Raw genomic sequence first — 25,810 nt, 5'->3', positions numbered from 1 at the left:
CATAGTGACCCCTCCTTGGGTTTCCGAGGCAGTATCACTACGGAAGTAGGATTGCCCAACCTTCCTTCCGAGGAGTGGCTGGTGGGTTTGAACTAAAAAATTAAATTCTCTGTCATCTCTCACCTCCTAGGAAATGCAATTTCAATCATTATAAATGAAAACCCAAAAGTAGACTTCAAAAAAGAAAGAAGAAAAAGCTGGTGATACAGAATTATATTGTCTCTTGGTGATATAATAGGTAAACAAAAGACAACAACTTGACTCATATTGGCCTTTGTGCACCTCTTGGTCAAAAGAGTTTACCTGCTTATAGCAGGTGAATATGTTGCTTTGTTGTTGTTGGGTGCTTTGAGTCATTTTCGACTCATAGTGATCTGCACAACAGAAACTCTACACAGTAGCTCTTCTCCTTCTTAAACTTTTCCTCACAATTGTTGTTATGCTTGAGCCCGTTATTGCAGCCACTGTGTCGGTCCATCTCACTGAGGGTCTTCCCTTTTTTATCTGACCTTCTACTTTACCAAGCATAATATCCTTCTTCAGGGACTGGTCACTTCTGACAACAGGACCAAAGTGCGTGAGATGAAGTCTGGCCATTCTCTCTTCTCAAGAGCTTTCCAGCTGTGCTTCTTTCAAGATGGCTTTATTTTTAATTCCCGCAGTCTATGGTATGTTCAGGAGCTCTTGTGGCGTAGTACCGGGGGCATTTGACTGCTAACTAGAAGGCTGATGTTTCAAACCCACCAGACACTCCTCAGAAGGAAGATTGGGCAACCTACCTCTGTAGTGTTGTTGTTGTTGTTGTTATTTGCTGTCAAGTCGGCCCCGACTCATAGCCACCTCGGAAACCCAAGGAGGGGTTGCTGAGTCGGATCTGACTGGACAGCAGTGAGTGTAGTTTGGCTTGGAATATGGTATGTTCAATATTCTTTGTCTAAATTACAATCAAATGCTTCAATTCTTCTGCAGTCTTCCTTATTCATTGTTCAGCTTCCATATTCATATTAAGTGACTGGAAAGATAATGGCTTGGGTGAGGAGGCCCTTAGTCTTCAAAGTGACATCTTTGCTTTGTAACACTTAAAAGAGGTATTGTGTTTTCTTTTACCCATACAGGTGGCTATAGTCTTTGATCTTCATCACTAAGTGCTTCAAGTTTTCTTCACTTTCAGCAAACAAGGTTGTTCAATGTGCTTATCACTAGTTGATAATGAGTCTTCCTCTAATCCTGATGCCCTGTTCTTCTTTATATAGTCAAACTTCTCAGATTATTTGCTCAGCATACAGTTTGAATAAGTATTGTGAAAAGATACATCCATAACATACATTTTTTTCTTATCTGAAACCATGCAGTATCTCTTTATTCTTTTTAAACTACTGCCTCATGGTCTATGTACAGATTCCCCATGAGCACAGTTAATTATTCTGGAATTCCCATTCTTCCTAATATTTTCCGTAATTTGTTATGATCCATACAGTCAGATGCCTTTGCATAGACAATGAAACACATGTAAACATTTTTCTGGTATTCTTTGAATATGCTGGGTGTATAAGGAAAAGCCCCAAATGCTAGTAAGATATAATTTTTTAAATTGTGATTTTTGGGAAAATTTAAAGAACAAATTCATTTTCTGCACAATAGTCCATACACAGTTAAAATATAATTTTTGAAAAGACAAGATCATGATTTTTATATAATATAAAATGAAAATAATTCAAAATCATATTTATCTTATTAAATAATAAGAAAAGTGTCATGATGTTAAAGTCATTCACACAGTAGAGGAAATATGTCATTAATCAATTATATTTTTGCATACACATTTGTACACATTTGTTTACTGGACCAATTGTGAAGATTTTGTTTTCTTTTATCCACACAGATAGCTGTAGTCTTTGATCTTCATCACTAAGTAGTTCAAGTCTTCTTCACTTTCAGCAAACAAGGCTGTTCAATGTGCATATCACTAGTTGATATAAGTATATATTTATATGTGTGATGACATTTTGAAGCATTGACTTAATGATGGTGAATTCTAGTCCAGAGTATTCCCTTCCTAGTGTGGGTTTCCTGAATAGAATTGATGAACAGAAGATTTCAATGGATGGCTTAGTAAAATATTTCAATGAAATGTGTGAAGAACTGTAATTAGAAAGCAAAAAGTGAAGACATTATTGACATTTCTCAAATTGAAAGAATTGAAGAGAAAATTCAAGCCTTGAGTTGTAATATTAAAAGATTTTATGGGGAAAAATATAATGACACAGGAGGTATCAAAAGATGGAAGGAATATGAAGAGTTACTGTACCAAGAAGAAATGGTTGATATTCAGCCTTCAGAAGGTAGCATATGATGATGAACTGCTGGTACTAAAGGAAAAAGTTCAAGCTGCACCAAAGACATTGGCAAAAACAAGGTTCCTGGAATGAAAGACTTCAACAAATAGATGTAACAGTGCAAGCACTTACTCATCTTTGTCAAGAGATTTGGAAGAAAACTACCTGGTGACCTATTGAAAGAGTTCCACATTTGTGCCCATTCCTAAGAAAGGAGAGTAAACAGGATACTGAAATTACAGAACAACATTAATATCACATGCTGGCAAAATTTGCTGAATATATAAACAGCTACAGCCATACATCCAGAGGGAAATGTCAGTAATTCAAACTGGATTCAGAAGAGGATGCAGAACAAGGGATACCATTTCTGATTTCAGATCAATTTTGGTTGAAAGTAGAGAATATTAGAAAGATGTTTACCTGTGTTTTATTGACTATGCAGAGGCATTTGACTTATGTAGAGAATAAAAAATTATGGACAATATTAAGAAGAATAACAATTCCAGAATGTTAGTTGTGCTTATGTGGAACATATAAATGGATAAAGAGACAATTGTTCTAACAGAATAAGGGGATACTGCATGGTTTAAAGTCCGAAATAGTGTGTGTCAGGGTTGTATCCTTTCACTTGTACTTATCTTTTCAGTTTGTATGCTGAGCAAATAATCTGAAAGTTTGGACTATATGAGGAAGAATTCAGCATCAAGATTGGAAGACTACCTAACAACTTGTAATATGCAGATAACACAATCTTGCTTACTGAAAGTGAACATGAGTTGAAGTACTTACTGTTAAAGGTCAAAGACTACAACTTTCAATAAGAACTATACCTGAACATAAAAACAAAGAAAGTTCTCAAAACTGGTTTGTTTAATGGCATCAAAATAAGTGGTGAAGAAATTGAAGCTGTCAAATATTTCATTTGACTTGGATCAACAAATAATGCTTACAGAAAGAGTAGTGAATAAATCAAAGGATGCAGGGTAATGGGCAAATCTGCAGTGAAAGACCTCTTCAAAGAGTTCAAAAGCAAAGTTGTCCCTTTATGACTCAGGTGTTCCTGACTCAAGCCATGGCATTTTCAGTTGCCTCACATGCATGTAAAACCTGAACAACAAAAAAAGAAAATTGAAGAAGAACTGGCACATTTGAATTGTGATGTTGTCAAGAAAACTGCCTATACTGAGGACTACAAGACAAACTAACAAATTGATTTTGGAGAAAATACAGCCAGAATGCTCCTTAGAAATAAGGGTAATGAGACTTTATCTTTATCTCATCTTACTTACTTTCAACATCATCAGGAAAGACCTGTTGCTAGAAAATGATATCATGCAATGTACCAAAGGGAAAGGCACTATACCAAAAACAAGTGACCAACACAATAACACTAAGGAAAAGGAAGATACAGAGAGGTGCACACGAGGTACAGACAGAAAGAAAAAAGATAAAAGAAAGCTCATCCTGCTTGGTAAAATAGACGGTCGGCAAAAATTAGAGAAACCTTCCATGAGCTATATTGACACAATAGCTGCAATAATGGGCTCAAACATAACCAACAGATATGAGGACAGTGCAGGACTGAGCAATGTTTTTGTTCTATTACAAGGAAGGACACCATGAGTTGGAGCCAACTGAATGATTACTAACAAAAATACTATGTGTCTTGCTAAGATGAACCATAAGGAATATTCTCTCAAAGGAGCTGGAGCCTAGAAAGGAGGCAGTGATCATTTTGTAACATACACCCCAACCCCCGTTATTCAATTAAATAGCAATCTAGGTGTTACTGTAAAGAAATTTTGAATATGTAATTAAAGTCCTTTATCAGTTAACATTGTTTTTGTTAGCTGTTAGAGAGTCCCATTCAGATTCATGGTGATCTATAAGGAAGATTATTCTGGGTTGACCTGACTTAATCAGCTGGACAGACTTTAAAAGAAGATTTAGACCTTCCATGAACTTAGAAACTTCAATTGTTTTTTCTTCCTTTTCCTTCCTGAATGCTACCTGTGGACAATAATCTTCACCTCGTGTCTATATTTCCTTCCTTTCCTGTCTAAATGTTACAATATATTGTCCTGTTGAACATTAGCCAGTTTTGTATCTAATCCTGCAATTTTATGCTAACAATTTTGCCTGTTGTCAAAATTTTGCTTATGGATTTCAAGCCTGCAGTTGGCTCTGACTCATAACAACATTTTGCGTAATAGAACCAAAATTGCCTGGTCCTGTGCAATCTTCACAACTGCTGCTCTGTTTGAGCCCATTGTTATTATATATGTGTAGACTCACTCATACACACACACACACATTCATCTATAACTTCAAAGATGTCACTTGGAAGACTGAAATACACCTAACCCAAGCCATGGTATTTTCCACAGCCTCATCTGCATGTGAGGACTGACAATGAATAAGGAAGAGTGCAGAATAATCAATGCATTTGAATTACGGTGCGGCTGGAGAAGACTGAATGTATCATGGACTGCTAGAACACTGAACATATCTGTCATGGAGGATGCACAGCCAGGATGCTCCTTCGAAGCAACCTGGGGAAGGATATCATGCTTCACGAAGTAGAGATTTCGTGAAAAATGGGGAGACCCTTAACTAGATGGATCAGCATAGTGGCTGCAAGGATAGGCTCAAGCATGGCAATGGTTATTAGGAAGGCACGGGACCACACAGGAATTCATTCTGCTGTATATATAGTCACTATGAATTGGAACTGACTGGGAGGCACCAAACAACAACATATATATAAATTTATCTTCTCATACAAGTTCTGCTTCTCTGGCTGAATCTGAATGAAACAATATGCAATCAAATAAATAATTGTTAGGACAAGATTGCAGGATTATACACAAAACTGGTTAATGTTTAATAGGATAACAAGTTATAATGTGTAGGGTTTTCATTTCCACTGGGCAGAAATTATTTTTATCTCTACCAGAACAACATTTACAAGTTAACATAAATTTCCTTAAAATCTAGGACTTTTAACTAGTAGTAACTAGTGTGTTTATTATATAAGGCCTTAAGGAAATAGATAGACCATTTACATACCTTGATTTGTTTTATTACACTTGCAGATAGTTTGTTTATAAATTGAAGGTTTGTGAAGTCCCTGTGCAGAGCAAGTCTATTGCTGCCATTTCTCCAACTTGTGTTCACTTCATGTCTTTGTGTCACATTTTTGTAATTTTCACAATATTTCAAATGCTTTCATAAAACTATTGCCTACTTAATAGACTACAGTATAATGTGAGCATAACTTTTGTATGCACTGGAAAACAAATAAATTTGTGTGACTTGCTTCATTGCAATATTCTCTTTATTGTAATGGTCTGGTATTGAACCCACAATATCTCTGAAGTGTGCCTATATAAGCCAAGATAATATATTTTCTATTAGTATGACTATAAAGCACTGAATATATAAAAAAATTATTTTAATTTAGTGGAAAACACAACAGCTTACTATAAAAATGGGCAATACATGTGAACAGACATTTCACAGAAGGTAAATTGCATTTGACTACTAAACGTATATAGAAAAAGTTCTACCTCATTTGAGATTAAAACCAGTTATGCTGAATTGATTCCAAATCATTGTCACACCATGTATATCATAGTAAAACTGGGTTCCATAGTTTTGTAAGTAACTAATTTTTCAGAAATAGATTGCCAAGCCTTTCTTCCAACATGCCTCTGGGTAGACTAGAACTTTCAGCAGCTAAGCATGTTAGTCATTTGTCACCACTCAGTAACTTATTTGGGATTAGAGAAATGAAAATCAGGATCATAAATAACACTATTTTATATAAAATTTCATTCATCTGATGCCTCAGAACCCAATGGGGATCACTATGAGTCAGAATTGACTTGATGGCAGTGAGTCTGGTTTTTTTGGATGCTTCAAAATGTTGAAGATGATTAAAATGATTTTCCCTTAAATTTTTGTAAATAGCCATTGTGGAAAATATTTTGACATTTTCTCATAAAGAGGAACATTTTCCATATGAAATCACCCTGGAATTGGGTGTTTAAGATATGCCCAAGAGAAAATCTTGCACATATATACAACTGGAATGTTCCTTGGAAGCGAGAATGTCCAACCAGACTTCATCTCATCTCTTTTGGTCATATTGTCAGAAGGGACCATTGCCTGGAGAAGGGTATCATGCTTTGTAAAGTAGAAGGTCAACGAAAAGGGGGAAGGCCTTCAACAAGATGGATTAACACAGTGGCTGCAACAATAGGCTCAGGTAGCAAGGATTGTGAAGCTGGTGTAAGACTGGGCAGTGTTTTGTTCTGTTGTACATAGAGTTGCTATTTGTTGGAGCCTACATGACATGTGAGATCTGGTTCTTCTTACTTAATGTCGGAAATACTGGAGTAGACATATATACTGTGGAAGTGATGTAGGAGAAGAGAAACTGAAAATGCACAGGGGATTGAGGATAATTAGAAGAGTAAAGTCTTTGAGAAAGTGAGAAGAGATAGAATCCAGTAGTAAGTTAGGTCCTCAGTAGAACATGGGTAATTTCATCCATTGTAACTAAAAGGAAGGCAATACTTACAGATACACACAGATTCAGGCTGGTAGATTAAATGATGAGAGGGATATAGAAGTTCAATATTGGTTCCTGAGAATGATGAGGAGCTGAAAGTTGATAGTTGAGTAGAGATGAGAAGTGTAATGAAAAACAGAGTAGGAAATATCTATTAAAAATGCTAGTAAATAGCATTTGAAGTTTGTATTCCAGTAGGCATGAAGGTGTTTTTCCCTAGTCATGATAAGTTACTCAGGTACAAGAAAGGAATACACAGAAAACTGATTTTATACAGGGCTTGGGTTTACCTCGTTATATGATGGAAGGAGGAAATAAAGGAGGTTAACTTCTATGTAAGGGATTGCATGTAATAGCAGATCCAAGGCTAGATTGCATGGGGCCTTGTAGATTACTATCATGATGTTTACTTTACTCAGAATGAGACAGGAAAATAGAATAGTTTTTGAGCGAAGGAGAGACATGGTTTTTGTTTTCCTCCATGGCTGGAGCAGAATGAACTGGAAGAAGATAAGGTGAGGGAGCCAGTTCTGTCTGGGGTCTTTTAAGTTATGCATGCTACAAAATATTTTCTTTTCTTTTTAGTTCATATTAGGGTTTTGATCTTGATTTGCCACCTTTGAGGTGAGAGAACTTTAATCAGGTCAGTTTATCTCTTTGAATCTCAGTGTCCTCAACTTTAAAATGGATGCATTAGCAGCTAATTTACAAGATTGTGAATATTGGAGCTATTTCATTTAAATGCACACTGTCTGATAAAATAGCCTTTTAGGTTATCATGCATTATTGAGCTCCTACTGTTCAACTCACGTTGATCAACTAATTTAATCTTCCCAATAACCTTCCATGTGTGAAACAAGCAGGACTCATGGGAAGAAACCAGAAACCATCTGAATTTTCATCTTGGCAGTCCATTTAAATCTAAAAATTGGAAGTAGTCTTAGCCTAGCCACTGAATGAAAACTCAGGATGTTCCATCATTTTTCTGGTTATTCTCAAATACATTGTATGATTATTTTAAGTTTCAAAGTACCATCTTTGAACATTAAAATGGCCATTTCAATATATTAATTAATACTTCATTCCTCAATAAAAGTTAAGATCCACCTCCAAACCCATTATAGCCAGTTTTTGGCATGCTGCCTGCCTTTGGAGAAAAGGATATAACCATATTCCCTCTTATATAACCATCTACTTCCATTATTTCCTAGTCTGTTTCCCAATTCCTCCCTGGTTGTGGTGGGTAGTGGGTAAGAAGGGAAGGTAAGGAGTTTAGGATAGTTCTGTTACCTGCTTCACACTCTCTGGGCCTGGCTGGTATATAAAGCTGACTCTTTCTTCCATAGGATTACTTTTTGGGTTCTCTGTGATTCTCCCGCTGAATCTTTTTGAATGGACTCCATTTGTCTCAGTACAAATTTCTAAATGAACCAACTTTTATAGTATCCAGAGGTGAGTACTCTTTTCAGCCCTATCTTAACAGATGAGGAAACTGAAGCACAAAGCATTTAAATGATTTGCTGAAGTTCATCCTGATAATGAGTGGAAAAACCAGTCTCATTTCTGAGCTTGGTTTTAGAGTTTGTGCTTTTAACTACTCAACAATGCACTATAAGGTTAAAGATTGCTTTTTGTGTGTACTATTCAGGCCTTGTCTTGCTATTGCAGAATCAAATCTGTTCCTTGCCTCAGAGATAAGTGGTAGCTGTATGTACCTGGGGACTTTACCCCTAAATGCCTACTCTTCACCTGATTTCATTCAAGCCTTGTTCTTTCAGGCAATCTCTTTCCTGCCACCAAGAATTTTTTTTTGTTGTTGTTGTTTTCGTCCTCTGCTTCTGGGACTCTGAGCAAGGATTCCAGTACTTCTGAAATAGCCAGGAAGAAAGTAAGAACAAGAATGTCACATTAATTTAAAAAATGTAAAAATTAAGCCCCACACACTTCCATTTGTCAGGGACAGTGTTTTTGTAACAGTTAAACATGGTCCTCTGTTAGTCAGGGAGAGGCCACTGGTGGGACTGAGTAGGGCTATGAGATGATTCAGGAAAGCTGCCAAGGAAAGACAAATGACCATCAAATTGAGGAGGGAAGTCCCCACATGCTTCTTTTTCTGTTTCTTTATATCATAGAAATAGAATAAAGCACTTCCTATTGGAAAAGATGCTTGGGTTCATATCTTTCATTGCCCAGAACCAATTGTGAGCCAAACATAAGAATCTACTACTAAGAGGTGCATTGAGAATGGAGAAAGGTGCTTCTCTAGATAGGAGTTTCTTTAAGTGGGTACACAGTGTGCCTTAAAACAATCAGTTAAATAACACAGGTGGAATTAAATTCAAAACTACCCCATCTTGGAAGGAAGAGAAACCTTGTGGTATCCTCTAGTGGAACAAAGATTGAAAATTAAGCACCATATTTACTCAATATGAATTTCTCCATAACTGATATCTGTACAGTTTAGAAATTATATCAGATGTGATTTGATACTAAAGAAGAATTCTAGCACCTTAAGAATAGCAATACCCAGAGCTGCCTGATACATCATCATACTTGTTCATTCAGTTCTAAACCTGTGAAAGATTCTGTATCAATACAGATATAAGCTGATTTAATTTTTTAAGGATTGGCCTGCTACAAACAATCCTACAGTTTGTATTCCGAACCACTGTATAAATGAGAATGCTTTTCATTCTCTTCTTCTACCACTTTTTTCATTACTGCCCTTCCTACTTATTTTCTATCCATGCTTTTTCACTCTGAAGATTAAATATCTTTACTTCTGGCCCCTGATTCAGTTCCCTTTCCTGGCTACTACTTTTGCTTCACTTCTCTTTTATTACTGATTCCACAGATGCCCATTGGGGTAATATTATGTTTGATATTTATTTGGCCCACAGACCTCTCAGGAATTGCTCTGTGGCCTTCTATACCATAGAGTACAGACCTCCCCGCTAGTAAAGAGAGCTGGAGGGGCCCCTAAGCTTCCCAAATACACAGAAATAGAGGATAAACACTAGAATCAAGTCTATGTCATATGATGAGAAGCAGATTGTGACTATTGATCAGAGCAAATGGTCCCTTAAGGCACCTTCAGAAAGAGAACTACTTGTTAAAATGACAAGAGTATAGTGACCAATGGGAGACAGGAAGCAAGAAAAGATTGAGACAGAGATACAGTGGATTGGAATGGGCAAAATGAACTTGTACTGGTAAATATTGGAGACTATTGTGGGAGTTCTTCATATAGTCTAGCTGACTGTATAAAGAGAAACGTGGCATCAAGTTTGGAGGAAGTTTCATTAACAATCTATGGCATGCAGATGACACGATCTTATTTGCTCAAAACAAAGAGGACTTGAAGCACTTACAGATGAAGATCAAAAACTACTTCTTTCAGTATGGATCAAACCTCAATGTAAAGAAAACAAAAATCCTCACAACTGGACCAGTAAGCAACATCATGATAAACAGAGAAAATATTGAAGTTGTCAATGATTTCATTTTACTTGGATCCAGAATCAATGCCAATGGAAGCAGTAGTCATGACATTAAAGGAGGTATTGCATTGTGCAAATCTGCTGCAAAAGGCCTCTTTGAAGTGTTAAAAAGTAAAGATATCACTTTGAGGAATAAGGTGTGCCTGATCCAAGCCAAGAAGCTCTGGTGGCATAGTGCCTAAGACATTTGACTGCTAACCAGAAGGCTGGCAGTTCAAACCCACCAGCCACTCCTCGGAAGGAAGATTGGGCAATCTACTTCCATAGTGATAGTGCCTCGGAAACCCAAGGAGGTGTCACTATGAGTCAGATCTGACTTGATGGCAGTGAGTTTGGTTTGGTTTGGACCCAAACCATGTTATTTTCAATTGTCTCATATGCATCTGAAAGCTGGATAATGAACAAGGAAGACAGAAGAAGAATCAATGATGTATGGTGTTGGTGAAGAATATCTAATATACCATGGACTTTTAGAAGAATGAACAAATCTGTCTTGGAAGAAATATGGCCAGAATGCTCCTTAGAAGTGAGGATGGATAGAGTTATATACTTAGGATATTTTATCAGAAAAAGTCAGTTACTGGAGAAGGGCATCATGCTTGGTAGAAAGTCAGTGAAAAAGAGGAAGACCCTCAATGAGATAGATAGACACAGTGGCTGCAACAATGGGCTGAAAGATAGCAGCAATTTTGAGAATGGTGCACACCAGGCAGTATTTCATTCTGTTGCACCAGTGGTAGTTATGATTTGTAGCTGAGTTGATGCATCTAACAAAAACAACATTGTGGGAGTACACAAATTAAAGTACATGGTACTCTATGGACACCTAGTCAGATGTGGCCTTATGAGCTAAACCTAGAAAACAAGTAATGGAAATGAGATTAAAGTATTGTGAGAAGATTCAGTTGAAATGTACAGAGAGGGTCATGATATTCCTCTAATTGGAGCATCCTTCCACCGGATTAGGTCTTACCAGAGAAGGCAGTCATGGATTTCAGACATATGGGAAAATTTGTGCCACTTTGTTTAACAGAAAACTTAGACAAAGGTGATCTTTATTGAATTTGATGGATATGTATGTCTCTTCTCTTTTGGAATCCTGGGGTGATGTAAATGGTTAATGCTCTTAGCTGCTAACCAAAAGGTTGGAGGTTTGAATCTAATCATAGGTGCCTCTGAAGAAAGGCCTGGCAATATATTAAAAAAAATCAGCCATTGAAAACCTGATTGTGGTAGTTATATTTTTGTGTCAACTTGGCTGGGCCTGATTGAGTGGCTGGGAAGCTGGTGGTAGTTATTCCCCATGATGAGACTGGCAATCAACTCCATGGTGGGATCTACCACAAGCAGCTGAGTAGTTGCCTTTGGGTATGTGGTATATAAACAACAGCTTTGGGAATGGTCTCTAGCCTATGGCATGCTTGGACCCTGCATGTAGCCATGTCATTGCTCAGCAGCCTGCCATTTTCTGCTGACCTTGGGACTTACAATGGACTTAAGTTAGTGGCCTGCCATGTGGTTTGGTAACATCAGGGCTGTGCCTTTCTACTCGTCAACCTTGGTGCTTCTCAGCCTCAGCAGCCAGCAGCTGTCTGAGTGAAGAAACGCCTCTAGCTCCAGTGGGCCGGGAGCAGGAGGCAGAGCTGGACCCCAAGGCTGAGGGGCTTTCACCCGGCCCCTAGAGCCTGGCACTTTGAACTTGGACTTAAAGCCTCCAAATTTTAAGAATAAACTCCTGTTTGTTAAAGCCATCTCATTTGTGGTATATTTCTTATCAGAGTGGCACTAGATAACCAGAACACTGATGAAGCACACAGTTCTACTCTGATACATGTGGGGTCACCAGGATTCAGATTGATCCTATAACAACTTACTCTCCTCTTTTCCTTTGACAGAGTTTTTCAATCACCAATTTTGATTTTATTTTATTTTTTAATCTTTAAAAACCTATTAAGGCTTATAATCCACCTTCATTTTAAAGAATTGAAAGGATAAGCTAAAGTGCAAAAAGAGAAATAACATCCCAAAAAATATTCAATTATCATTAGGTTGACAACATTCAGATATAGTTCTTTTAATGTTTACAATTAGAAGGTTACATGGATACAAAGATAGGGAGTCATAAGATTTTTAAATAGGATGATGCTATATATGTTAGCTTTAATAAGACTGTTCAACTTTTTGCATGATTATTAAAAATAACAAAGACACTGAAGAAATTATAAGCATTTGAAGATATTTCTTACATACCCTTCTAAATTTATGGAAAAAAATTTTAAAAAGACTAAAATATTGTAATCATTGTATCTTATTTCTAGAAATATATATTTTGATTCCAGACAGACTGACTTGTTTCTTTAAAAGTGAAAGATCTATTACTCCTTCATATTCTCTCTTCTCTCCTACCCACATTTCTCAATTTTTAAAAACTTTATAATCTTTTCATTGTAAATTTTATAACATTTCTATTCTCTCTTGTAAACATAATTTCTACAATTTTTTCACCTTTTATATTCATCTTTTAATTACTCATTTTCATGTTCAAATTGTTTTACTTCATTTTATCTATTCTATTATTTTTAAGAAGATAGCCTTTATAGTGAATACCTGTTCTAAAATTGGAGTGTTTATGAAAGTCTGCTGTTTAATTAAATGGAAGCAGGACTTGGTTGTACACTGGACTTCTTTCCTTAATTATTGACTGATATGTGTCTTTCTTCTACAATTTGTTTATTTTCTTTCTAGAATAAGAATCTTTATTTAATTTTATCTTTAAATCAAAATCATGCATGTATGTAATTTTAAAAGTCATATAGCTGTACAATGAAACCATAGTACTTCTTATTGTCCCCGTTACAGATTTCTGTTTTATTGAGGCTATAATTTTAAACTTTTTAGATATTTATTCTGAATTGTGCCTCCATATGTGTAAATAAAGTTCTGATACAATTATTTGTTGGTGTTTCTGTTTCAGTTATTATTGAACAACTTTCTATTTTGGAAGATATGTTTCTTTCTCTTTGCAGTATGCACTTTCTGTCATGTTCCTAATACAATTATTTCATTCTTTTTGTATGAGCCCATTTCTAATATTCTCAAATTTATGACAGTGGGAATATGCACAGCTGAGGGAAATATTGTACTCTGATTACAATGTCTTTCCTTGTGCAACATTTATCAGCACAAGAGTCATTGACCACCTTGATTTTTTTATCTTTTATGTTTCCTATAAAATTAATTAATAACCAAACTCTTTGATACTATAATAATCTAGAAAATACACTGAAATGAATCAGTAATTTTATTATTTTCAAATTTTCTTGAAGATATCCCTATTGGAGTCCATCACCATCTTGCTTCCATCTGTACTGACTGATCTCTAGGCCTTGTTTTACAACTGTTGTCTTGGATGAGGAATCTTAGGGTGGTACAAACAGTTAAGAGCTGGATTACTTTCATAGTTATCTAGTGCTACCATAACAAAAACACCACAAGTGGATGGCTTTAACAAACAGAAATTTATTCTCTCACACTTTAGGAAGCCAGAATTCTGAATTCAGGGTGCCAGTTCTAGGGGAATGCTTTTGCTCTCTATTGGCTCTGAGGGAAAGTATTTGTCTCCAATCTTCTCCTGGGTCTAGGAGTTTCTCAGAGCAGGAATCCTAGGTCCAAGGATGCACTCCACTCCTGGCTCTTTGTTCTTAGGGATAGAGGTCCATCTGATCTCTACTGATTTGTTTAATCTCTTTTATATCTCAAAAGAGATTGACTGAAGATACACCTGATCCTTTAGATAGTATCCTGCCTCATTGGAACAATGAAGAAGATTTTGACTTATATAATTCAAAAGCTTTTAAACTGTAATGTTGGTGAAGAATACTGAAAATAGCATGGATTGCCAGAAGAATGAACAAATCTGTACTGAAAGAAGTGCAGCCAGAATGCTCCTTGGAAGTGAGCATGGCCAGACTTCATTTCACCTACTTTTGTCATGTTGTCAGCAGGGACCATTGTCTGGAGAAGGATATCATGCTTGGAAAGTAGAGTGTCAGTGAAGAAGGGAAAGACTCTCAACAAGATGGATGGACAGTGTCTATAATGATGGACTCGAGCATAGCAAGGATTGTGAGGATGGTGCAGGACAAGAGAGTGTTTTGTTCTGTTGTACATAGGGTTGCTATGAGTCGGAGCCAATTTGATGGCACCGAATAGCAACAATTGCCTCATTAGCATTACTACATCCAATCTCACATCATTAATATCATAGTAATTAAGATTTATAACACAAGATAATTATATCAGATCACAAAATAGAGCATAATTACAAAATAGTAAATTACAAATTCCTAATTAATTACTAAAATACTGAGAATCATGGCCTAGCTAAGTTGATACATATATTGGGGGGACATAGTTCCATCCTCTATATTTCATCCTTTGGCCCTCCAAAATTCATGTCCTTGCCACATGCAAAACAGTTTCACCCAATCATATCATACCACAAGTCTTAAATTGACTCCAACCCCAAATTCCATCCTGGAACAATATTCCTCTTCATCTCTGCATCTAGAATACAGGATAACTGCTTCTAACATGCAGTAGTCAAATAGGCACAAAATATATATTTCCATCACAAATGGAGAAAATGAAGGGAAAGAGAGGATTACTGGTACCAAGCAAGTTAAAAACCCAACAAAACAATTTGCATTAACTCTGGAGGTTTGAAATACTCTTCCATTCTTTGAGACGATCTAGGTAGTTTCTCTGCCCTATAGACTCTGGGTGTTGGCCATGCTCTCTGGAGTATGGGTGGAGACAACTTGGCCAACAATACACTTGCACTGTCCTGCCTCAACTATATATCATTCCTCCAGTACTATGTCATAATTTAGTCTGCATGGAACTTGATGACCTTTCCCTTCTACAAGATCTCACAATGATCCTTTTCAGGTGACATTATGCTAACTGGACCTTGTAAAGAAGAAGTACCATGACTCTACATTATTGGTAAAACATTTGCATGATAGAAGGTGGGAAATTAACCTGACAAAAATTCAGGCACCTCCCATCTTGATGAAATTTCTAAGAGTCCTGTACAGGACATGTCAAGATTTTCTTCAAAAGTGAAGGATAAGTTATTGCATCTGGCTCCTCCTATAACTGAAAAAGAGGCACAATGCCTGGTGGGCCTCTTAGAATTTTGGAGAGAGCATATCTCTCATTTGGGTGTGTAACTCCAACCTATTTGTCAAGTGGCTTGAAAAGCTGCTAGTTTTGTATGGAATCCATAACAAGTAAAGATTCTATCACAGATTTGAGCTGCTATGTAAGCTGCTTTTCCACTGGAACATTTGATCTGGCTGATCCAATGGTGCTGAAGTGTCAGTGGCACATAAGTGACTCAGAGTCTTTAGGTTACTCCTATTGGTGAATAACAATGCAGACTATTAACATTTTGGAATAAAGCCCTATCATTCCCTGAAGATAACTACTCCCCTTTTGGGAAACCACTCTTGGTTTATTATTGGGTCTTAATAGAACCTGAATGTCTCTACTACGTCCCCTTGCAGTCTGAGGTGCCCATAATGACCCACAATGTACATGCATAGCAGCACTCCATCATTAAATGGAAATGGTATATAAGAGATTGGACTCAAGTAGGACCTGAAGGCACACATAAGTTACACAAGGAACTGGCCCAAATGTCCTTGTTCCTAACTGTTGTCACATTATCTTTCCTCTCCCTGTCTGTACTTATGGCCAAGAGGAGTTCCTTACGATCAGTTAACTGAGGAAGAGAAAACTTGTGCCTGGTTTATAGATGGTTCTGCATGATATTTAGGGACCACTCAAAAGTGGAGAGCAGTTCCCTTTCTGGGAACTCTATGGAGAACACAGAGTAGAGAAGGGAAATCCTTTCAATGGGCAGAACTTCAACAGTGCACATGGTTGTCCACTTTTCTAGGATGGGGTAACAGCCAGATGTGTGATTATGTACTGGTTCATGGGGTGTGGCCAATGGTCAGGGACTTTCAAATAATATGATGGCTCTGAATGGGTCAAAGAAAGGAAGATATTAGTGTCTCGTGACTGTTCACTAAACGGTGACTTCAGCAGAGAAGGCTTTTAACCACAAAAAGCCTAGGATGATATATTTTATAAGAACCAGTCATCCTCTTTCCCTAGCCACTTCTGTCATTGCCAAACGGGCTCAAGAACAAAATGACCATGGTAGCAGGAATGGAAGTAATGCATAGATTCAGCATTATTAACTTTTACTCACCAAGGCTGACTTGTCTACAGCCACTGCTGATTCCTCGCTCAATCTACCAGCAACAAAGACCAACACTAAGTCTGCAATATGAAACAATTGATTGGGGCAATCAATCAGCAAACTGGTGGCAGGTCAATTACATTGAACCTCTTCCATCATAGAATGTTGTTGTTGTTAGGTGCTGTCAAGTCATTTCCAACTCATAGAGACCCCATGCACAACAGAATGAAACACCACCCGATCCCGTGCCAGCTCCATGATCCTTGCTATACTTGAGCCCATTGTTGCAGCCACCATGCCAATCCATCTCATCAAAGGCCTTCCCATCCTTCGTCAACACTCCACCTTACCAACCATGACATCCTTCTCCAGGGAATGGTTCCCTCTGATAACATGACCAAAGTAGGTAAGACGAAGTCTGGCCATCCTTGCTTCCAAGGAGCATTTCAGCTGCACTTCCTCCAGGACAGATCTGTTACTTCTTTTGGCAGTCCATGGTACCTTCAGCATTCTTCGTCAGGACCACAATTCAAAAGCATCAACTCTTCTTCAGTCTTCCTTATTCATTGTCCAGCTCTCACATGCATACAAGGTGATTGGTAATATCACGGCTTGTGTCAGGTACACCTTAGTCCTCAAGGAGACATCCTTGTTCCTCAGAACTTGAAACAGTTCCTTCACAGCCAACCTGCCCCATGCTACACATTGTCTAATGTCCTGACTGTTGCTTCCATTGGACTCCATTGTAGAACCAAGCAATGTGAATTCTTTGACAACCTCAATCTTTTCTCCATTTATTGTGATGCTGCTTATTGGTCCAGTTGTGAGGATTTTTTCTTCTTTATATTGAGCTGTAATCCATACTGCAGACTGTATTCCTCAATCTTCATCAGTAAGTGCCTCAAGTCATCCTCACTTTCAGCAAGCAAAGTTGTATCATCTGCATACTCAGGTTGTTAATGATTCTTCCTCCAATCCTGATGCCACATTTTTCTTCATATAGTCCAGCTTCTTGGATTATTCTCAGATTATCATACAAAGGGCAGCATTTTATTCTTATTGGAATGGATACTTACTCTGAATATGGGTTTGCTTTGATTATACAGAAAGCTTCTGCCAAAACTAACATTCATGGACTTACATAATGCCTTATTCACCATCATGGTATTACATACAGCATTGCCTCAGATCAAAGGACTCACTTCACTGCAAATGAAGTGTGGCAATGGCCTCATGCCCATGTAATTCATTGGTCTTATCATGTTCCTCAAACCCTCATCTGTCAGTTTGTCACACTGTGGTGGCTTAATTTTTGCTATGATTCTGGAAGCTATATCAGAAGTATTTTAAATACCATCAGGGTCAACCATCATGGACAGATTTCAGCAGATCTTCCAGACTAAGTCAGACTAGGAAGAAAAGGATTTGCCAAGCTCATTTTTGGAAAAAAAAAAAAAAAAAACTGGCCACTGAAAACCTTATGAATAGCAGGAAAACATTGTCTGATACAGGGCTGGAAAGTGAGCCTTTCAGGTTGGAAAACACTCAAAATATGACTAGGAAAAAGCTACCTCCTAAACGTAGGTCACCCTTAATGATATGAATGAAGTAAAGCTGCTGGGTCCTTCATTTGCTGATATGGCATGACTCAAAGAAAAGAAACAACTGCAAACAGCCATTGACAATAAGAATGTAGAATGTAGAGGTTCTGGTAAGATGGCAGAATATTCAGACCCTCTCCAACAAAGAAAACAGGATCCAATTAATGCAGATACAGAAGATATCCTGGACCCCTGAGCTTTGAAAGGAAGGAGACAGAAGTATATTGCTCTGTAAATTTTCACACAAACCACAATAAAAATTAAAAAAGAAAAAAAAGAGTGAATGCAGAGGGGTATCAGTATAAGAGATCCTCGACAGAGTGGGAGAACAATGTGAAATGAAACTCAAAATCATTAAAAAAAAAAAAAGACCAGGTTTTCTGGTCTGATAGAGCTTGGTGAGACCCCTGAGACTATGTTCCCTAGCTACCCTCCAAGTCTAGAACTGAACTCACTTCTGTTGCTTCCAGTCAAATAATAGACAGTCATATGGCCTGGACATTTACATCAGGTAGATACACTCCTTGGAATAATCAATCACAGGAGAACAGAAGTGCAGTGTTTGCACAGAAAGGCAGCTGGGGGTGGGTGGGGCAAGAGTGCATGTGAGGAAAGGACACTGGGAAGAGGTAACTATGAGGAAGAAGTGGGAAGAGAGCTGTTACATTGTGGGGAATTGTAGTCAATGTCATGAGACAAAATGTATATGAACTGCTGTATGGAAAATGAATTTTCCCTTTAAACTTTCACCAAAATCACAATAAAATTTAAAAAAAAAAAAAAAAAAGGTGGACTGAACTCCAACTAGTAGAAAACCTGCATGAAAACACCAAAAAAGGGAGACATATGGGGCTGTGAGCTGTTAGCAATCCTGACGGCATGGACAACTTGGATATTGACAAGTTGTGTTTAGACCTAAGAATTAGGGGCTGCACAAAGTACTGCACTGGTGGCTGGTGAATAAAAAGGGAAACAGCAAAAAGGCAGACAAGGTGAGCTGTGGACTTTTGCCTGTCTGGAGTACACAGCCATTTTGAATATTTACAAGTGATTCAGCCATTTTGAATATTTAAACTGATAGCATTCTCTCAGATTCCAGGGACCTAAGAATAGGCTCCATTTGCTGGAAACCGCAAGGACATTCCACACATGAATGACTGGAAAGGTGCGATATTCCCCTTGTTACTCTTATTCACCATACCTTGTTGGTGAATGGAGTTGTGGCCATCCTTCACTCCCACCCACCTTCTTTGCCAGCAGGGATTTCATCTGATCTGTGTGCTCCAGTGGAGCCTGGGTGCTCTTCCCTACCCTGCCTAGATTTTTTTTTCCTTTTTTTTAGTTTGTTTTTCTCTGTTTAAAATTATTATTATTATTATTAATTTTCTTGTTTATCCTACATATTATTATTTCTTTTTCCCTTCCCAGGTTTTGGTTTTCAGGTTTTTCTCTCTTCTCTGTTCCTGGTTCCCATTTTTTTTCTCTCTTGTGGTCTTGTGGTCTCTTGTTTCTCTTTTTGCATTTTTCCTATTTATTTCTTCATTATTCTCCTACTCTACCTCTTTTCTCTTATTACCATCTCTGCAGATATTTTTTTGTTGTTTGTTTGGTTCTCTTTTGTCTTTTTTTGGTGATTGTTCCTGTGCATTTGGTGGTGTGTTTTTTTGTCCACTTCCTTTTACTTTTTTAATGGTTTTCTTATTGTTGTTTTTGTCTAACTGAGTGGAAGACAGCAACTGTATCCATATGAGACAACCACACCCACACCTCCTGCAGGTCCTTTTACTGAGTGTGACCCAACACTTCCTTCTCCACCAGCTGGTCAATGATACATAACCACCAAGAAGAGCCTGACTCACCCTTAATGGCTCTTGACAAATAGTAAACAGAGATCTAAATACAACAATGTTGCAATATCTTAGAGATGACAAATCATCACAGTCCACACAAAGAAGCAAGATAAAGTGGTATAAACAAGGAAGCAGGATACAGACCCAGAACACATCCCTGAGGAAGAAGCAGCATTGGAACTCTCTGATAAGGAATTCAAAAGAACTATATTTAGGAATCTTCAAAGGATTAAGAGACAGACCAAGGAAAACACAGACAAAACCCTAGAAGAAATTCAGAAGAAAATACAAGAACAAAATGATAAAATAAACGAAAAGTGAGAAATGACATGAAGTCTACAGATAGAAATCCAGAAGATTAATACTAAATTTTCAGACATAGATAACACATTGAAAGGACAAAGGAGTAGAATCGAATCAATGGAAGACAGAATTAATGAGATTGAAGACAAATAACTGAATACTTCTTTGGAAAGGGATCAATCAGAAAAAAGATCAAAACAAAATGAAGAAAGCCTAATTTTCATGTGGGATACCATCAAAAGGAATAATCTAAATGTAATTGGAATTGTAGAACAGGAAGAGAAAAAGAAAACCACTGAGAAAATTGTCCGCGATTTGTTGGAAGAGAACTTCCCTGCTCTGATGAAAGATGAGAATATATCTATTCAGGAAGTCCAATGAACCCCAAACATGATAGACTTCAAAAGGCAATCACCAAGACATATCATCAAATTCATCAGAAACCAAAGACAAAGAAAGAATACTGACAGCATGGGAAAAATGAAAAATTATGTACAAAGGACAACCAATAAGAATAAGCTCTGATTTCTCAGCAGAAACCATGCAAGTGAGGAGGGAATGGGATGATATATATAAAACCCTGAAAGAGAAACATTTCCAACCAAGAATTATATACCTTGGAAATGGTCTCTCAAATATAATGGTGAAATTAGGAGATTTCCAGATAAGCAGAAATTAAGGGAATTTGTTAAAACTAGACCAATCTTATAAGAGATACTACAGGGAATACTTTGAACAGAGAACCAAAAATAGCAAACAATAACCAACCATTAATACACAAGATGACATAACCCAGAAACCAACACATCTATGGAAGTACCCAAAGTAAAATAAGCTTACAAGATTGTAAAGAGGGAACCAGAGACATCAATTGGCAAATGAGGACAAATACAAACCAAAAAAAGGGGAAAAAAATAATATAGTTACACAATGTCTAAATGATGAGGAAGTGAAGTGGAAGATAGAATTGACTGTTCTTAACTCAGGGAGAAAATTGTAAATCATAGCCTAACTTCAAAGAAAAATGTTAAATCTTCACATCAAAATAAAAAAAGAGGACAAGGACAAATATTTAGCAAATACTAAAACAATAGCAACAAAGGAAATGATAACATGATTCATAAACATAATGAGCTCAGCACAGAATATTATATGGAACAAAGAAACCAGGAATACCATGAGAAAACATAAAACAAAATGACAGCAATCAATTCATACTTGTCAATAATTACAATGAATGTTAAGGGATTAAATGCACCACTCAAGAGATGGAGAGTTGCACACTGGATAAGAAAACATAACTCATCAATATGCTGTCTCCAAGAGACATACCTAGAGACAAAGACAAAAATAGACTAAAAATCAAAGGTTGGAAAAAGATATGTGAAGCAAATGTTAACCAAAAAAGAGCAGGTGTGGCAATATTAATTTCTGATCAAATTGACTTTAAGACAAAAACCACCATAAGAGACAAGAAGGGCATTATATAATGATTAAAGGATCAATTGAAGAAGATGTAACCCTAATAAATACCTATGGACCCAATGAAAGAGCCCCAAAATACATAAATGAGACTTTAACAGAATTGAAAAGACAAATAGATGACTCCACAGTCATAGTAGGAGACTTAATATACCACTTACAATGAAGGATAAAACAACTGGAAAGAAACTCTTTAAAGACACAGAAGAGCTAAGCAATACAATCCATGAGCTTGACCTTATAGGCATCTCCAGAGCTCATCACCTAACAACAGCCCGATATACAATCTTTTCCAGTGCACATTGAACATTCTCCATGATAGACCATATATTGGGCCATAAAGCAAGCCTTAATAAATTTAAAACATTGACATACTCCAAAGCATCTTCTCAGATCATAATGCTATCAAATTAGAAATCAACTATAGGAAGATCAACTGAAAAAGAGAAAACACATGGAAATGCAACAAAAGGCTCCTTAAGAAAGACTGGGTAAGAGAAGAAATCAAAAATGAAATTCAAAAATTCCTTGAATCAAATGAGAATGAAAACACAACATAGGAAAATCTTTGGGACACAGCAAAAGCAGTCATCAGAGGGCAATTGATAGCAATAAATGCACACATCAAAAAAGAAGAAAGAGCAACCTAGAATCATATATACAGTCACCAGAAGAAAGGAAATAATAAAGATTTGAGCAGAAATCAAGGAAACAAAATAGAAAGACAATAGAAAAAATCAACAACACTAGAAGTTGTTTTTTTGAAAAGATTAATGAAATTGACAAACCACTGGCAAATTTAACAAAGAAGAAGAGAGAAAGTGCAAATAACATGAATAAGAAACTAAATGGGCAACATCACAACAGTACCAAATGAAATAAAAACTATAATATCAGGATACTATGAAGAACCGTACTCCAACAAATTTGAAAATCTGGAAGAAATGGACAGATTTCTAGCAATATGCTACTTACCTAAACTAACACAGACAGATGTCGAAAAATTGAATGGGCCCATAACAAAAGAAGAAATTAAAGAGGTCATAAAAAAATTACCAACAAAAAATTTCCTGGTGCAGAAAATTTCACCAGAGAGTTCTGCCAAACATTCAGAGAAGAACTGACACCAATCTTACTCAAACTTTTCCAAAACATAGGAAAGGATGGAATTCTCCCTAATTCATTTCATGAAGCAAGCACTACCTTGATCTAAAACCAAGCAAAGACATCACTCCAAAGGAAAACTACAGACCAATATCTGTCATGAATATAGATGCAAAATTCTTCAACAAAATACTAGCCAATAGACTCCTACAACATATCCAAAAGATAATTCATTATGACCAAGTGGGGTTCATATCAGGCATGCAAGGATGGTTCAACATTAGAAAAACAATCAATGTCATCCACTACATAAATAAAAAAGAAAATGAACCACATGATCATATCAATTGATGCAGAAAAGGCATTTCATAAAATCCAACACTCATTCTTGATTCAAACTCTCAGCAAAATAGGAATAGAAGGGACAATCTTCAACATAATAAAGGGCATCTATGAAAAACCAACAACCAACATTATTCTCAATGAAGAGAGACTGAAACCATTCCCCTTGCGAACAGGAACCAGACAAGAAAGCCCTCTATCACAACTTCTATTCAACACTCTATTGGAAGTCCTAGCCAGGGCAATAAGGCAAGAAAGGGAAATAAAAGGCATCCAATTGGTAAGGAAGAAGTCAAACTATCCCTATTTGCTGATGATATGATACTATATTCTTCTGGTTAGCTAGTGTTGCTCTGACAAGAATATACCACAAATGGGATGACCTTAACAAACAGGAGTTTATTCTCTCATAGTTTGAAGGTTTTAAGTCCAACTTCAAAGTTCCAGGCTCTAGGGGCTGGGCAAAAGCCCCTTAATCTTGGGGTTCAGCTCTGCCTCCAGCTCCCAGCCCACTGGAGCTAGAGGCTTTTCTTCACTCAGACACCTGCGGGCTGCTGAGGCTGCCAAGCCCAAGGTTGAGAAGTAAAAAGGCACAGTCCTGATGTTACCAAACCACATGGCAGGCCATTAATTCAAGTCCATTGTAAGTCCCAGAATCGGCAAAGCATGGTAGGCAGCTGAACAAAAATATAGCTACATGCAAGGTCCAAGTGTGCCATAAGCTAGAAACCATTCCCAAAGCTGTTTCTTATATACAGGAAGCAGACCACATACCCAAAGGCAGCTACTCAGCTGCTCACAGTAGATTCCACAGAGTTTATTTCCAGTCTCATCATGAGGAATACTACATCTAGCTGCCCAGCCACTCAACAAGGCCCAGCCAAGTAGACACACACACTTAACCACCACATATACTTGGAAAACCAAATAGATTCAGTAAAAAATCTACTGAAATTAATTGAGAGATTTGGCATCATGGCAGAATATATGATCAACATCCAAAAATCAGGTGGATTTCTCTACACCAGCAAAGAGATTGGTGAAAAAGAAATAAGGAAATCAATACCATTTACAATATTGTTGTTGTTGTTATTGTGGTGTTTGCTGTCAAGTCGGACACGACTCATAGCGACCCCTCCTTGGGTTTCCGAGGCGGTATCACTATGGAAGTAGATTTCCCAACCTTCCTTCCGAGGAGTGACTGGTGGATTTGAACCAACATTGGCTACCAAAAAAATAAAATACTTGGGAATATATCTTCCCAGGGACACAAAAGACCTGTACAAAGAAAACTATTAAAGACTACTTCAAGAAACCACAAGAGATCTACATAAATGGAAGAAGATATCATGTTCGTGGATAGGAAGATTGAAACCTGTGAAAATATCAATATTGTCCAAAGCAGTCTATACATTCAATGTAATTCCAATCCAGATCCCATCAACATTCTTTATGGATATGGAAAAATTGGTTACTAACTTTATATGGAAAGGAAAGAGACCTCAGATAAGCAAAGCATTATTGAAAAAGAAGAACAAAATAGGAGGTCTCACACTCCCCAATCTTAAAACCTATTATACCACCACATTAGTCAAAACTGCCTGGTATTGGTACAATGACAGACACATGGACTAATAGAATAGAATTGAGAGCCCAGAAATAGATCCATCCACCTATGGTCAGCTGATCTTTGACAAAGGGCCAAAATCCATTAAATAGGGAAGAGATTGTCTGTTTAACAAATGGTGCTGATGAAAATGGATATCCAATTGCAGAAATATGAAACAAGATCTGTATCTCACACCATACACAAAAACTGACTCCAGATAGATCAAAGACTTAAATGTGAAACCTAAAACTATGAAGTTCCTCAAGGAAAAACTAGGGGCAAATTTAACTCACTGCCATCGAGTTGTATCCAACTCATAGCAACCCCTCCTTGGGTCTCTGAGGCAGTATCTCTAAGGAAGCAACTTGCCCAACCTTCCTTCTGAGGAGGGGCTGGAGGGTATGAATCTGGTTAGCAGTCAAATGCCTTAGGGATTATGCTATCAGAGCTCTTAGGGCAATTTTAGGGGCCTTAATATATCGCATAAATAGATTATCAAGCATAATCCAAAATGCACAAACAGCAGAAGACAAACTAGATGAACGGGATCTTCAAAAATTAAATTTGTATGTGCTTCCAAAGACCTCCAAAAGAGTCAAAAGAGAACCTACAGGTTGGCAAAAATATTTGGCAATGACGTATCTGACAAGGGACTTATCTCTAGAATTTTAGAAAACTCAAACACCTCAACAATAAAAAGACAAATAATCCAATTAAAACATGAGCAGAAATATACAGTACTGAGTTGTCAGTGAAAGCAAACATGGGTATAGGGACGGATAGATGGGTGAACAAGCTAAACAATTAGGTATGTCTAAATGGAGAGTGTA

Source organism: Orycteropus afer, unplaced genomic scaffold, assembly GCF_000298275.1.
Source record: "Orycteropus afer afer isolate SDZICR_OR568_19922 unplaced genomic scaffold, OryAfe1.0 scaffold00030, whole genome shotgun sequence".
In the NCBI taxonomy this organism is placed as follows: Eukaryota; Metazoa; Chordata; class Mammalia; order Tubulidentata; family Orycteropodidae; genus Orycteropus; species Orycteropus afer.
This window is presented reverse-complemented; position numbering follows the sequence as displayed.